The 14,111-nt window shown below is 42.8% G+C and overlaps 4 non-coding genes across 4 annotated transcripts; all 4 read right to left on the bottom strand.

Moving 5' to 3' along the window:
* Positions 1-699: 699 nt before the first annotated feature.
* Positions 700-890, bottom strand: LOC130298437 (U2 spliceosomal RNA). Its single transcript, XR_008849802.1, has one exon. It is a non-coding gene; the product is annotated as a U2 spliceosomal RNA (small nuclear RNA).
* A 2,074-nt stretch (positions 891-2,964) lies between these two features.
* On the bottom strand, positions 2,965-3,155 carry LOC130298438 (U2 spliceosomal RNA). The gene has a single exon (XR_008849803.1). It is a non-coding gene; the product is annotated as a U2 spliceosomal RNA (small nuclear RNA).
* Positions 3,156-5,249: 2,094 nt separating this feature from the next.
* Positions 5,250-5,439, bottom strand: LOC130298451 (U2 spliceosomal RNA). Its single transcript, XR_008849815.1, has one exon. It is a non-coding gene; the product is annotated as a U2 spliceosomal RNA (small nuclear RNA).
* A 6,870-nt stretch (positions 5,440-12,309) lies between these two features.
* On the bottom strand, positions 12,310-12,500 carry LOC130298448 (U2 spliceosomal RNA). Its single transcript, XR_008849813.1, has one exon. It is a non-coding gene; the product is annotated as a U2 spliceosomal RNA (small nuclear RNA).
* Between the last annotated feature and the right edge of the window lie 1,611 nt (positions 12,501-14,111).

Below are 14,111 nucleotides of genomic sequence, written 5' to 3' on the forward strand. Positions count from 1 at the left end.
AGCAAGGGCCTCGCACCTTCTGATGCATCAGGTAGGTGCACAATAGCATAGCCTAACCCTCTGTACTTTGGTCTATATTGATGCGGGACATAGACAGCCAGCTGATGACCAATCCATTAGTGCAATGGATGGCTGGAAGCATTTGTCTTTGCCTTTGCAATACCACAGAAGCAATGCATGGTCAATGTACAGCAATGACACACCTGTGTGAACAGCCAGGAGACCCCCCCCCCCCCATGTTATGTTACATAGTTACATAGTTAGTACGGTCGAAAAAAGACATATGTCCATCAAGTTCAACCAGGGAATTAAGGGGTAGGGGTGTGGCGCGATATTGGGGAAGGGATGAGATTTTATATTTCTTCATAAGCATTAATCTTATTTTGTCAATTAGGAACATTCAGCACCCACCCGCTATCAAGGCAGCTGCCTATCATGTCATGCCCTACCTGCACAGGTGTGCTGGCTACTCAAATGATCCAATTAAGGAGGCCATTTAGTCAGCAGCAGCAGAAGTCCTGTGCCTGGACGCTCCAACAGCGGCCAGACACAAGCAGAAGCAGAAGCAGCAGAAGCAGCAGCAGCACCACCTTTTGTTTTTTGGCTGCAGCAGCAGCAAGGCCCACAGGGCTGGCTAGCTGGCTAGCCAGCAAGCAGGTAGCAATGAAAGTAGGAATCTTTCTTTTTAACCCTGTAAGGGGGTGGTGCACTGTACCCGAAGATACTGCCATATCGGGTCAATGCATAGGGCGACGGAAGCAAGCTTCGAAATCGGCCCCCGTTCTCAAAAATCCATTTAATATATGGTCCCCAGATAGGGGACGTATCAGATATTAAACTGATAAGAACAGATACTACACTTGATCTTAGCCAAAAGGCCGAGAAGCGATAACCGTGAAAGGGGCGGGCCCAACAAGGTGCCCTTCATGGGCACTATCACTGCTTGCTGTCAGGGAGGCTGCCAGACAATTTTCCATGCACACTCTGGGCTGGGGGGCAGTCAACCACCAGTACACACAGCAGAACCTAAACCCATACCATTATTGCTAAGCAGCAAGACAGGGGCCCATTGCACTCCCACGGGGCCTTTTTAAATGCAATCCATAACCCGGATTTGCCAGGAACCCTTCTTACTCCTCCTACTTGCATGTGACACTGGGCTTAGGATCTGCATAGGAAACACACACACAAGCACACACCTACCTTTGTTGCCTGCAGATGCCTCCTTGGCTGTCCCCAAACGGTATCAAACCAACACCCACGGGAAGCTGTAAGCATAGAGGACATGCCTGCACCCCATTGGACTTACCTGTGTGGGTTAAACCCGGGTTATTTGACAACCTATGGCGGTGATGGTTCTGCTCAGGCAGAGCAGTGCTGATGCTCCTCATAAAGCTGTCGCTGCTGTGAAGGTTCTAGGTGACATCACAAATCCCTATGGTTACATACACAACAAAGCTGGGTTGTTGTTGTTTACACTCTGCAAGGCCTGTGGAAGTGAGTGACATCATAGCACTGTAGTTCTGAGGGTTCTAGATGGATGCAACAATCTCCTGTTGCTTCTATGAAGGCCATAATAGACGACATCACCAAACAGCTCCATAGTCACATACACAGCAAAGGAGAGATGTTGTTTACACCTAGTGATGTCAGTGGTATTGAGTGACATCACAGCACAGTGCTAAGGCTCCTGGGCCTGGACACAGCAGCGGCTGCAATATCTCAACGGAGAATACGTTTATATATATGTGTGTGTGTGCGCGTATATATATATATATATATATATATATTTCTCCGCCGAAATCACTTTTAAACCCATTTCCACCTTTTTTTCCCTTCTCTTCCTCTTACTTTTTTTTCACGTTTTTTTACGTTTTTCTCCTTTTCGCCTCTTTTCTGGGCGTATTATTCTTCTTTTTCTTCTTTTTTTTCGTCTAATGCATACCCCATCAGTGCAGCAATGCTTATTCAATACCGCCAGCAGATGGAGACACTGGGGGATAATTTTCTAAGGATTTATACTGATTTTTCCTGTCTGAATTTGTCGCACAGAAAGTTGCAGGCCAAATATGTGTGACATTTCTGCGACTTTAGCTTCTAGAGCATTTTTACAACATTATACATAGGTGCTGAATACATAAAAAGCGACTGTTCAGCGACAGACAAGTCGCATCGGCTGAAAGTAGGCCAGAATGTCAGTCCATGTTGGAGCAGGTTTAGATACAGTCTAAAGTATAGATCTCAAAGTCTGTGCACAGAATTTAGCAAGGGCCTCGCACCTTCTGATGCATCAGGTAGGTGCACAATAGCATAGCCTAACCCTCTGTACTTTGGTCTATATTGATGCGGGACATAGACAGCCAGCTGATGACCAATCCATTAGTGCAATGGATGGCTGGAAGCATTTGTCTTTGCCTTTGCAATACCACAGAAGCAATGCATGGTCAATGTACAGCAATGACACACCTGTGTGAACAGCCAGGAGACCCCCCCCCCCCCCCATGTTATGTTACATAGTTACATAGTTAGTACGGTCGAAAAAAGACATATGTCCATCAAGTTCAACCAGGGAATTAAGGGGTAGGGGTGTGGCGCGATATTGGGGAAGGGATGAGATTTTATATTTCTTCATAAGCATTAATCTTATTTTGTCAATTAGGAACATTCAGCACCCACCCGCTATCAAGGCAGCTGCCTATCATGTCATGCCCTACCTGCACAGGTGTGCTGGCTACTCAAATGATCCAATTAAGGAGGCCATTTAGTCAGCAGCAGCAGAAGTCCTGTGCCTGGACGCTCCAACAGCGGCCAGACACAAGCAGAAGCAGAAGCAGCAGAAGCAGCAGCAGCACCACCTTTTGTTTTTTGGCTGCAGCAGCAGCAAGGCCCACAGGGCTGGCTAGCTGGCTAGCCAGCAAGCAGGTAGCAATGAAAGTAGGAATCTTTCTTTTTAACCCTGTAAGGGGGTGGTGCACTGTACCCGAAGATACTGCCATATCGGGTCAATGCATAGGGCGACGGAAGCAAGCTTCGAAATCGGCCCCCGTTCTCAAAAATCCATTTAATATATGGTCCCCAGATAGGGGACGTATCAGATATTAAACTGATAAGAACAGATACTACACTTGATCTTAGCCAAAAGGCCGAGAAGCGATAACCGTGAAAGGGGCGGGCCCAACAAGGTGCCCTTCATGGGCACTATCACTGCTTGCTGTCAGGGAGGCTGCCAGACAATTTTCCATGCACACTCTGGGCTGGGGGGCAGTCAACCACCAGTACACACAGCAGAACCTAAACCCATACCATTATTGCTAAGCAGCAAGACAGGGGCCCATTGCACTCCCACGGGGCCTTTTTAAATGCAATCCATAACCCGGATTTGCCAGGAACCCTTCTTACTCCTCCTACTTGCATGTGACACTGGGCTTAGGATCTGCATAGGAAACACACACACAAGCACACACCTACCTTTGTTGCCTGCAGATGCCTCCTTGGCTGTCCCCAAACGGTATCAAACCAACACCCACGGGAAGCTGTAAGCATAGAGGACATGCCTGCACCCCATTGGACTTACCTGTGTGGGTTAAACCCGGGTTATTTGACAACCTATGGCGGTGATGGTTCTGCTCAGGCAGAGCAGTGCTGATGCTCCTCATAAAGCTGTCGCTGCTGTGAAGGTTCTAGGTGACATCACAAATCCCTATGGTTACATACACAACAAAGCTGGGTTGTTGTTGTTTACACTCTGCAAGGCCTGTGGAAGTGAGTGACATCATAGCACTGTAGTTCTGAGGGTTCTAGATGGATGCAACAATCTCCTGTTGCTTCTATGAAGGCCATAATAGACGACATCACCAAACAGCTCCATAGTCACATACACAGCAAAGGAGAGATGTTGTTTACACCTAGTGATGTCAGTGGTATTGAGTGACATCACAGCACAGTGCTAAGGCTCCTGGGCCTGGACACAGCAGCGGCTGCAATATCTCAACGGAGAATACGTTTATATATATGTGTGTGTGTGCGCGTATATATATATATATATATATATATATATATATATATATATATATATATATTTCTCCTCCGAAATCACTTTTAAACCCATTTCCACCTTTTTTTCCCTTCTCTTCCTCTTACTTTTTTTTCACGTTTTTTTACGTTTTTCTCCTTTTCGCCTCTTTTCTGGGCGTATTATTCTTCTTTTTCTTCTTTTTTTTCGTCTAATGCATACCCCATCAGTGCAGCAATGCTTATTCAATACCGCCAGCAGATGGAGACACTGGGGGATAATTTTCTAAGGATTTATACTGATTTTTCCTGTCTGAATTTGTCGCACAGAAAGTTGCAGGCCAAATATGTGTGACATTTCTGCGACTTTAGCTTCTAGAGCATTTTTACAACATTATACATAGGTGCTGAATACATAAAAAGCGACTGTTCAGCGACAGACAAGTCGCATCGGCTGAAAGTAGGCCAGAATGTCAGTCCATGTTGGAGCAGGTTTAGATACAGTCTAAAGTATAGATCTCAAAGTCTGTGCACAGAATTTAGCAAGGGCCTCGCACCTTCTGATGCATCAGGTAGGTGCACAATAGCATAGCCTAACCCTCTGTACTTTGGTCTATATTGATGCGGGACATAGACAGCCAGCTGATGACCAATCCATTAGTGCAATGGATGGCTGGAAGCATTTGTCTTTGCCTTTGCAATACCACAGAAGCAATGCATGGTCAATGTACAGCAATGACACACCTGTGTGAACAGCCAGGAGACCCCCCCCCCCATGTTATGTTACATAGTTACATAGTTAGTACGGTCGAAAAAAGACATATGTCCATCAAGTTCAACCAGGGAATTAAGGGGTAGGGGTGTGGCGCGATATTGGGGAAGGGATGAGATTTTATATTTCTTCATAAGCATTAATCTTATTTTGTCAATTAGGAACATTCAGCACCCACCCGCTATCAAGGCAGCTGCCTATCATGTCATGCCCTACCTGCACAGGTGTGCTGGCTACTCAAATGATCCAATTAAGGAGGCCATTTAGTCAGCAGCAGCAGAAGTCCTGTGCCTGGACGCTCCAACAGCGGCCAGACACAAGCAGAAGCAGAAGCAGCAGAAGCAGCAGCAGCACCACCTTTTGTTTTTTGGCTGCAGCAGCAGCAAGGCCCACAGGGCTGGCTAGCTGGCTAGCCAGCAAGCAGGTAGCAATGAAAGTAGGAATCTTTCTTTTTAACCCTGTAAGGGGGTGGTGCACTGTACCCGAAGATACTGCCATATCGGGTCAATGCATAGGGCGACGGAAGCAAGCTTCGAAATCGGCCCCCGTTCTCAAAAATCCATTTAATATATGGTCCCCAGATAGGGGACGTATCAGATATTAAACTGATAAGAACAGATTTTTTTTTTTTTTTTACATTTTTATTGAAAAAAACTCAAAAACTTAAATACATCACAAAAAATGTTTACAATACATCAAATACTGTTTTCCATAAATGTAAATTCCACATAGCTAATGCTTTTTTCTGCCCATATCTCTTTTTATCAATTAAATAGTACAAGTAAACTTCACTGTATATCATCTTCAAACATTCTTTTTCACAAATAAAATCTCTTTTGAAGACAAGGATATTACGAACTTTCCATAATACATTTTTTGTACAGTTGATAAAAATCCACAAAATTCTCTCTTTTTCTTTCATAACTCCATCACTTTTGCCATATAAAACAACTTCATGATTTAAAACTTTTAGACCTGTTAGGAATTTCAATAAAGAACCAATTAGTCTAAAAACCTTTTGTGCAAAATAACAATTCCAGAAAAGGTGCAAAACAGTTTCATCTATATTGCAATTTTCCCGGGGACAGACACATACAGCATTTAGACCTCTTCTATATTGGAAAAATCTTACCGGAAGACACTCATGGATAATCATCCATGCTAAATCCTTGTGCTCATTAAAAAGATATGGCTCGTTTACCTTTTTCCATATTTGTACACACCTATTATAAGAAAAATTAGAGACCATACATATTTCTTCTTGCAAATTTAACTGTACTTCTATCTTGCGAGCATCCCTCAAGGTTAACAAGTCAAAGTCTTTAAGGTTATACATACGTATAATTTTTTCTAAGATGGCATAATGTTTAGGCGGAGTTAAAAGTACAGGAGAAGATAATGATAAAAACACCCATTTTCTTCTTCTAAAAATATGTCCCGCAGAGTACTTTAAAAAACAGGACCATACACTTTTCATAAAAAGTCCCCTAAAACACCAACTAAAAAACCTTAAGTATAAAAATTTTCTAATACAGGGAACCTGTTTTCCTCCATTTTTTTGTGACTTATACATAATATCTCTTTTTAATTTTTCTGCTTTAGAACTCCATAGAAACTCAAAGAGAATCCTCTGAAGTTGCCTAGACATAAGTTCATTAGGAGGATAAATCATATTTAAATAGAGCATAATGGGTATTAGCATAGCCTTAATCACCAAAATTTTACCTTCTAAAGATAATTTCCTAAGGGGCCAAAAGTCTACTTTCTTCTTTACCTTTTCTTTTACCATTAGCCAACTTTCCTCACCATTGTTATTTTTATCAAAGATGACTCCAAGGATTTTTATTTTTTCTGACTGTAATTTTAGGTTTGGTATTTGCACGTTTTCCCATTTACCTATATAAAAACAGTCACATTTAGATAAATTAAGTTTAAAAGCAGAAGCTTTACAAAAGAAATCAGTAACATCAACAACTCTTTGTAAAGAGAAGGAACTTTCACAAAAAACATTAATATCATCCATATAGCCACACACTTTAAGGGTGGCATTATTACCTCCAGGAACTGGCACTCCTTTTATTATTTTATCATTCCTTATTAAGTTTAACAGAGGTTCTATTGCACATATAAACAGTATAGGAGACAAAGGGCAGCCTTGCTTTACCCCTGATGATAAATTAATAAAATCTGTAAGGAAACCATTTATTAAAATCCTGCTAAAAGAACCTTTATATAAGAGAGCAATTTGCTTAATAAGTATGTTAGGAAAACCCATGCGTTGTAAAACCATCCATAAAAAACAATGTGATACTCTATCGAACGCTTTATGAAAATCTAGAGATAGAATGGCTATATTTTGATTCCGCTCTTGCTGATACCATATGACGTCCCTAATAGCATTTAAAGGTTCAGCTACACTCCTTCCTGGGACACCACATACCTGATCCACATGGATGACCTTGTGCAAAAATGGCTTCATTCTGTTAACAAAAATTTTTGACATAATCTTATAATCAACATTAAGAAGCGTAATTGGTCTCCAATTTTCTAAGCTGTTCCTATCCCCCTTTTTGGGGATCAGAGACACTATACCACTCCTCCAAGATAAAGGTAGAACATCAGAATTAAAAGCCTCCTTAAAAATATTAAGCAAATCATCTTTAAAAATTTCCCAAAAGGTTTTATAAAACTCTACAGGAAGTCCATCAGAACCTGGTGTTTTACCTGTGGATAAACTTTTAGCAGCAATTTCTAATTCTTGGCATCTTACTTCTGTGCAAAGTGCATCTTGGTCCTCCTTACTTAAACCACAATCTAAAGTGCTTAGGAGAAAATTAGCAGCAGATATATCAATGGGTTTCTCATTAAACAGATCTTGATAAAAGGATTTAGCTTTGGATAACATTCCTACATTAGTAGTTTCATCCTCAATGTTAATCATTAACTTTTTTGTTTCCATTACCTTTTTAAAAAAGAATCTTGTACACTTTTCATCCTTCTCTTTACATTCAACTTTGGAGTTAAAAATTATTTCTTTCCCTTTGTTAGTTATAGCCTTCTGAATATCACTTTTAACACTTAAAATCAGATCGTCTACATATACACCCAGCTCTTTGAGTTGATAATAGGTTTGTAGTTTTGTGTTAAGATCTCTATACCATTTCAATTTCTCTTTTGTTTTTTTAACACCCATCTTAATAAAATACTCTTTAAATTTTACCTTGCAGAATTCCCACCATGCTAAAAGAGAATTAAAATTAGTCCTTGAGTTCTGCAATTTTTTAAAAAGATAGATAAAATTACATTTAATTTCTTCATCTTCAAGCAAAGAGACATTCAGACGCCAGACTCCTTTGGCTCTGCAAACCCCATCAAACTTACATGTAGCAGATAAAATCTTATGATCTGAAAAAAAGGTAGAAGTCAATTGCATATTCCCATAAAATGCAAATCCAGAAGCAAAAATATAATCAATCCTTGACATATAAAGGCTATTCCCCCAGGTATACCCAGGGTCATTAGGGAAAGAGGTTCTCCACAAATCTTTTAAATTAAAATCAACTATAAAATCCTTTAGTTGTTTTTCAGTCTTATCTTTCCTTTGTTCAGATCCTCCAGCCCGCTCCTCTCCTGCCATTATACAATTAAAATCACCAGCGATGATAAGCGGGGATGAACCCGGTAAATAAAACTGAATTTTCTCTAATAAATCAGATCTTTCATCCTTATCTGGAGAGGCATATACATTTAAAAGTCTCATATTCATGTCATTATAAATAATATGAACGAGCAGGGCTCTACCGGGTACAATGTCTGTGAAGGAGGTAACTTTATACTCACTGCTCTTGAACAGTATGCCAACACCAGTCACTTTCCTCTCATTATCCCCTGACCACACAGACGGGCCAAGAGTCCATTCAGATCTCAAAGATGAATAATTGATATCATAATCAATGGCACATTCCTGTAAAAATAAAATGTCTGTAGGCAAAGAAGACAAGAAAGAAAATAAAGCAGCCCTCCTCTCTGGGCTCTTCAAACTCCTCACATTGAAGGAGGAGATATTAACACTTGGTAGCTCCTGGGTCATTCATTATCCTCAGACAAAGAACCCCAATCTGTAGGTGGTGACACAAATTCCTCAATATTAACAGGGTCGGATGCTGTTATAACCTTTTGGCAGACAATCTCCACGTTCCCCTCGTCCGCACTAACTCGACCACTCCTTTTGATGTTAAGGCCCTTTTCCTCTTTCCGGTCTCTGCTTTTCCTCTTTCGCCGTTCTTCTACATCCATCTCCTCTGTATCCCTTCTGGGCGGTCCAGGACCCTCAACTTCCATGAGAGGAGAACCCCTCACTTCTGTCTCAGGTCCCACGACCTTCCCCGGGGACACAATGCTTTTGGAGACATGAGCCACAGCAGGTATCACAGGAATTCCGGTAGCAGAAGACTCAGGCATCACTTTCAGGGTGTGGGTCTTAGGCACAGGCACAGCATCCATGGAGCTCTTCCTCATCGAGGGACCAGCCGACGTAGCCACAATATTGGCCCAGGAGCGTTGAGGACAATCCTTAAAAGCGTGTCCTTTCTGCTTACACACATTACACAGAATCTCATTTTGACAGTCCAAAGTGGTGTGGCCTTTTTGGCCACATCTTTTGCAAATAACCACTTCCTCTTTGCAAGATTCTTGTGTATGACCATATTCATGGCATTTCCTGCAATAATACGGCATCCCAGGGTAGAATAAATAGCCACGTTTACGCCCAATTAAAAAATTTGCAGGTGGGCGACACAGACCTCCAATTCCTCTCACATCTTCTCTGAACTTAACAGCAAACTTATGCTTTCCAGTCCAAAAGTCCATTGCATTCATTATTTTATGAGAGTATTTGACTTCCGCACAATATTGGTTTAAAAATAAGACAATGTCTCTTATATCCACGTATGGATCGTGCATAGTAACCACCAGTGGAACATCGCCATTAGAATATAGAGCAATGAAAACAAGTCCTTTCATATCCTCCTCATTGGCAAGCTCCCGAACTTTCTCAAACATATGGTCACATGCAGATGCGGAAGTCAAGGTAAGAATGAAAAGTCCTTTACCTGGGTCTTTTAGGCAAAACACATCTTCTCTCTGAATGTGCAATAAATCCAGCATAATTCTCTTGACAAAAAATTCCAAAGTCATCTTCTCCTTTTTCTCCTCATCCACTTCAATACGGAAGGTGTTCTTAATCCGAGTTTCAGTATGCGCAGCAAACCTAAGGGTCGCCATGGGGGATCGCCTTCCCGTTCTTTGTAAGTCCTCCTCCTATAGCAGCATGAGGCTTAAGACGGCTAAAAAACCGCCGATGCCTCAAGGCCGAAGGTTCGACGAACTCAGAGCCCCTTGACAAGATACAAGATCTTAGCCAAAAGGCCGAGAAGCGATAACCGTGAAAGGGGCGGGCCCAACAAGGTGCCCTTCATGGGCACTATCACTGCTTGCTGTCAGGGAGGCTGCCAGACAATTTTCCATGCACACTCTGGGCTGGGGGGCAGTCAACCACCAGTACACACAGCAGAACCTAAACCCATACCATTATTGCTAAGCAGCAAGACAGGGGCCCATTGCACTCCCACGGGGCCTTTTTAAATGCAATCCATAACCCGGATTTGCCAGGAACCCTTCTTACTCCTCCTACTTGCATGTGACACTGGGCTTAGGATCTGCATAGGAAACACACACACAAGCACACACCTACCTTTGTTGCCTGCAGATGCCTCCTTGGCTGTCCCCAAACGGTATCAAACCAACACCCACGGGAAGCTGTAAGCATAGAGGACATGCCTGCACCCCATTGGACTTACCTGTGTGGGTTAAACCCGGGTTATTTGACAACCTATGGCGGTGATGGTTCTGCTCAGGCAGAGCAGTGCTGATGCTCCTCATAAAGCTGTCGCTGCTGTGAAGGTTCTAGGTGACATCACAAATCCCTATGGTTACATACACAACAAAGCTGGGTTGTTGTTGTTTACACTCTGCAAGGCCTGTGGAAGTGAGTGACATCATAGCACTGTAGTTCTGAGGGTTCTAGATGGATGCAACAATCTCCTGTTGCTTCTATGAAGGCCATAATAGACGACATCACCAAACAGCTCCATAGTCACATACACAGCAAAGGAGAGATGTTGTTTACACCTAGTGATGTCAGTGGTATTGAGTGACATCACAGCACAGTGCTAAGGCTCCTGGGCCTGGACACAGCAGCGGCTGCAATATCTCAACGGAGAATACGTTTATATATATGTGTGTGTGTGCGCGTATATATATATATATATATATATATATATATATATATATATTTCTCCGCCGAAATCACTTTTAAACCCATTTCCACCTTTTTTTCCCTTCTCTTCCTCTTACTTTTTTTTCACGTTTTTTTACGTTTTTCTCCTTTTCGCCTCTTTTCTGGGCGTATTATTCTTCTTTTTCTTCTTTTTTTTCGTCTAATGCATACCCCATCAGTGCAGCAATGCTTATTCAATACCGCCAGCAGATGGAGACACTGGGGGATAATTTTCTAAGGATTTATACTGATTTTTCCTGTCTGAATTTGTCGCACAGAAAGTTGCAGGCCAAATATGTGTGACATTTCTGCGACTTTAGCTTCTAGAGCATTTTTACAACATTATACATAGGTGCTGAATACATAAAAAGCGACTGTTCAGCGACAGACAAGTCGCATCGGCTGAAAGTAGGCCAGAATGTCAGTCCATGTTGGAGCAGGTTTAGATACAGTCTAAAGTATAGATCTCAAAGTCTGTGCACAGAATTTAGCAAGGGCCTCGCACCTTCTGATGCATCAGGTAGGTGCACAATAGCATAGCCTAACCCTCTGTACTTTGGTCTATATTGATGCGGGACATAGACAGCCAGCTGATGACCAATCCATTAGTGCAATGGATGGCTGGAAGCATTTGTCTTTGCCTTTGCAATACCACAGAAGCAATGCATGGTCAATGTACAGCAATGACACACCTGTGTGAACAGCCAGGAGACCCCCCCCCCCATGTTATGTTACATAGTTACATAGTTAGTACGGTCGAAAAAAGACATATGTCCATCAAGTTCAACCAGGGAATTAAGGGGTAGGGGTGTGGCGCGATATTGGGGAAGGGATGAGATTTTATATTTCTTCATAAGCATTAATCTTATTTTGTCAATTAGGAACATTCAGCACCCACCCGCTATCAAGGCAGCTGCCTATCATGTCATGCCCTACCTGCACAGGTGTGCTGGCTACTCAAATGATCCAATTAAGGAGGCCATTTAGTCAGCAGCAGCAGAAGTCCTGTGCCTGGACGCTCCAACAGCGGCCAGACACAAGCAGAAGCAGAAGCAGCAGAAGCAGCAGCAGCACCACCTTTTGTTTTTTGGCTGCAGCAGCAACAGCAAGGCCCACAGGGCTGGCTAGCTGGCTAGCCAGCAAGCAGGTAGCAATGAAAGTAGGAATCTTTCTTTTTAACCCTGTAAGGGGGTGGTGCACTGTACCCGAAGATACTGCCATATCGGGTCAATGCATAGGGCGACGGAAGCAAGCTTCGAAATCGGCCCCCGTTCTCAAAAATCCATTTAATATATGGTCCTTAGATAGGGGACGTATCAGATATTAAACTGATAAGAACAGATACTACACTTGATCTTAGCCAAAAGGCCGAGAAGCGATAACCGTGAAAGGGGCGGGCCCAACAAGGTGCCCTTCATGGGCACTATCACTGCTTGCTGTCAGGGAGGCTGCCAGACAATTTTCCATGCACACTCTGGGCTGGGGGGCAGTCAACCACCAGTACACACAGCAGAACCTAAACCCATACCATTATTGCTAAGCAGCAAGACAGGGGCCCATTGCACTCCCACGGGGCCTTTTTAAATGCAATCCATAACCCGGATTTGCCAGGAACCCTTCTTACTCCTCCTACTTGCATGTGACACTGGGCTTAGGATCTGCATAGGAAACACACACACAAGCACACACCTACCTTTGTTGCCTGCAGATGCCTCCTTGGCTGTCCCCAAACGGTATCAAACCAACACCCACGGGAAGCTGTAAGCATAGAGGACATGCCTGCACCCCATTGGACTTACCTGTGTGGGTTAAACCCGGGTTATTTGACAACCTATGGCGGTGATGGTTCTGCTCAGGCAGAGCAGTGCTGATGCTCCTCATAAAGCTGTCGCTGCTGTGAAGGTTCTAGGTGACATCACAAATCCCTATGGTTACATACACAACAAAGCTGGGTTGTTGTTGTTTACACTCTGCAAGGCCTGTGGAAGTGAGTGACATCATAGCACTGTAGTTCTGAGGGTTCTAGATGGATGCAACAATCTCCTGTTGCTTCTATGAAGGCCATAATAGACGACATCACCAAACAGCTCCATAGTCACATACACAGCAAAGGAGAGATGTTGTTTACACCTAGTGATGTCAGTGGTATTGAGTGACATCACAGCACAGTGCTAAGGCTCCTGGGCCTGGACACAGCAGCGGCTGCAATATCTCAACGGAGAATACGTTTATATATATGTGTGTGTGTGCGCGTATATATATATATATATATATATATATATATATATATATATATATATATTTCTCCGCCGAAATCACTTTTAAACCCATTTCCACCTTTTTTTCCCTTCTCTTCCTCTTACTTTTTTTTCACGTTTTTTTACGTTTTTCTCCTTTTCGCCTCTTTTCTGGGCGTATTATTCTTCTTTTTCTTCTTTTTTTTCGTCTAATGCATACCCCATCAGTGCAGCAATGCTTATTCAATACCGCCAGCAGATGGAGACACTGGGGGATAATTTTCTAAGGATTTATACTGATTTTTCCTGTCTGAATTTGTCGCACAGAAAGTTGCAGGCCAAATATGTGTGACATTTCTGCGACTTTAGCTTCTAGAGCATTTTTACAACATTATACATAGGTGCTGAATACATAAAAAGCGACTGTTCAGCGACAGACAAGTCGCATCGGCTGAAAGTAGGCCAGAATGTCAGTCCATGTTGGAGCAGGTTTAGATACAGTCTAAAGTATAGATCTCAAAGTCTGTGCACAGAATTTAGCAAGGGCCTCGCACCTTCTGATGCATCAGGTAGGTGCACAATAGCATAGGCTAACCGTCTGTACTTTGGTCTATATTGATGCGGGACATAGACAGCCAGCTGATGACCAATCCATTAGTGCAATGGATGGCTGGAAGCATTTGTCTTTGCCTTTGCAATACCACAGAAGCAATGCATGGTCAATGTACAGCAATGACACACCTGTGTGAACAGC

This window comes from Hyla sarda, unplaced genomic scaffold, assembly GCF_029499605.1.
Source record: "Hyla sarda isolate aHylSar1 unplaced genomic scaffold, aHylSar1.hap1 scaffold_1000, whole genome shotgun sequence".
Classification (NCBI taxonomy): domain Eukaryota; kingdom Metazoa; phylum Chordata; class Amphibia; order Anura; family Hylidae; genus Hyla; species Hyla sarda.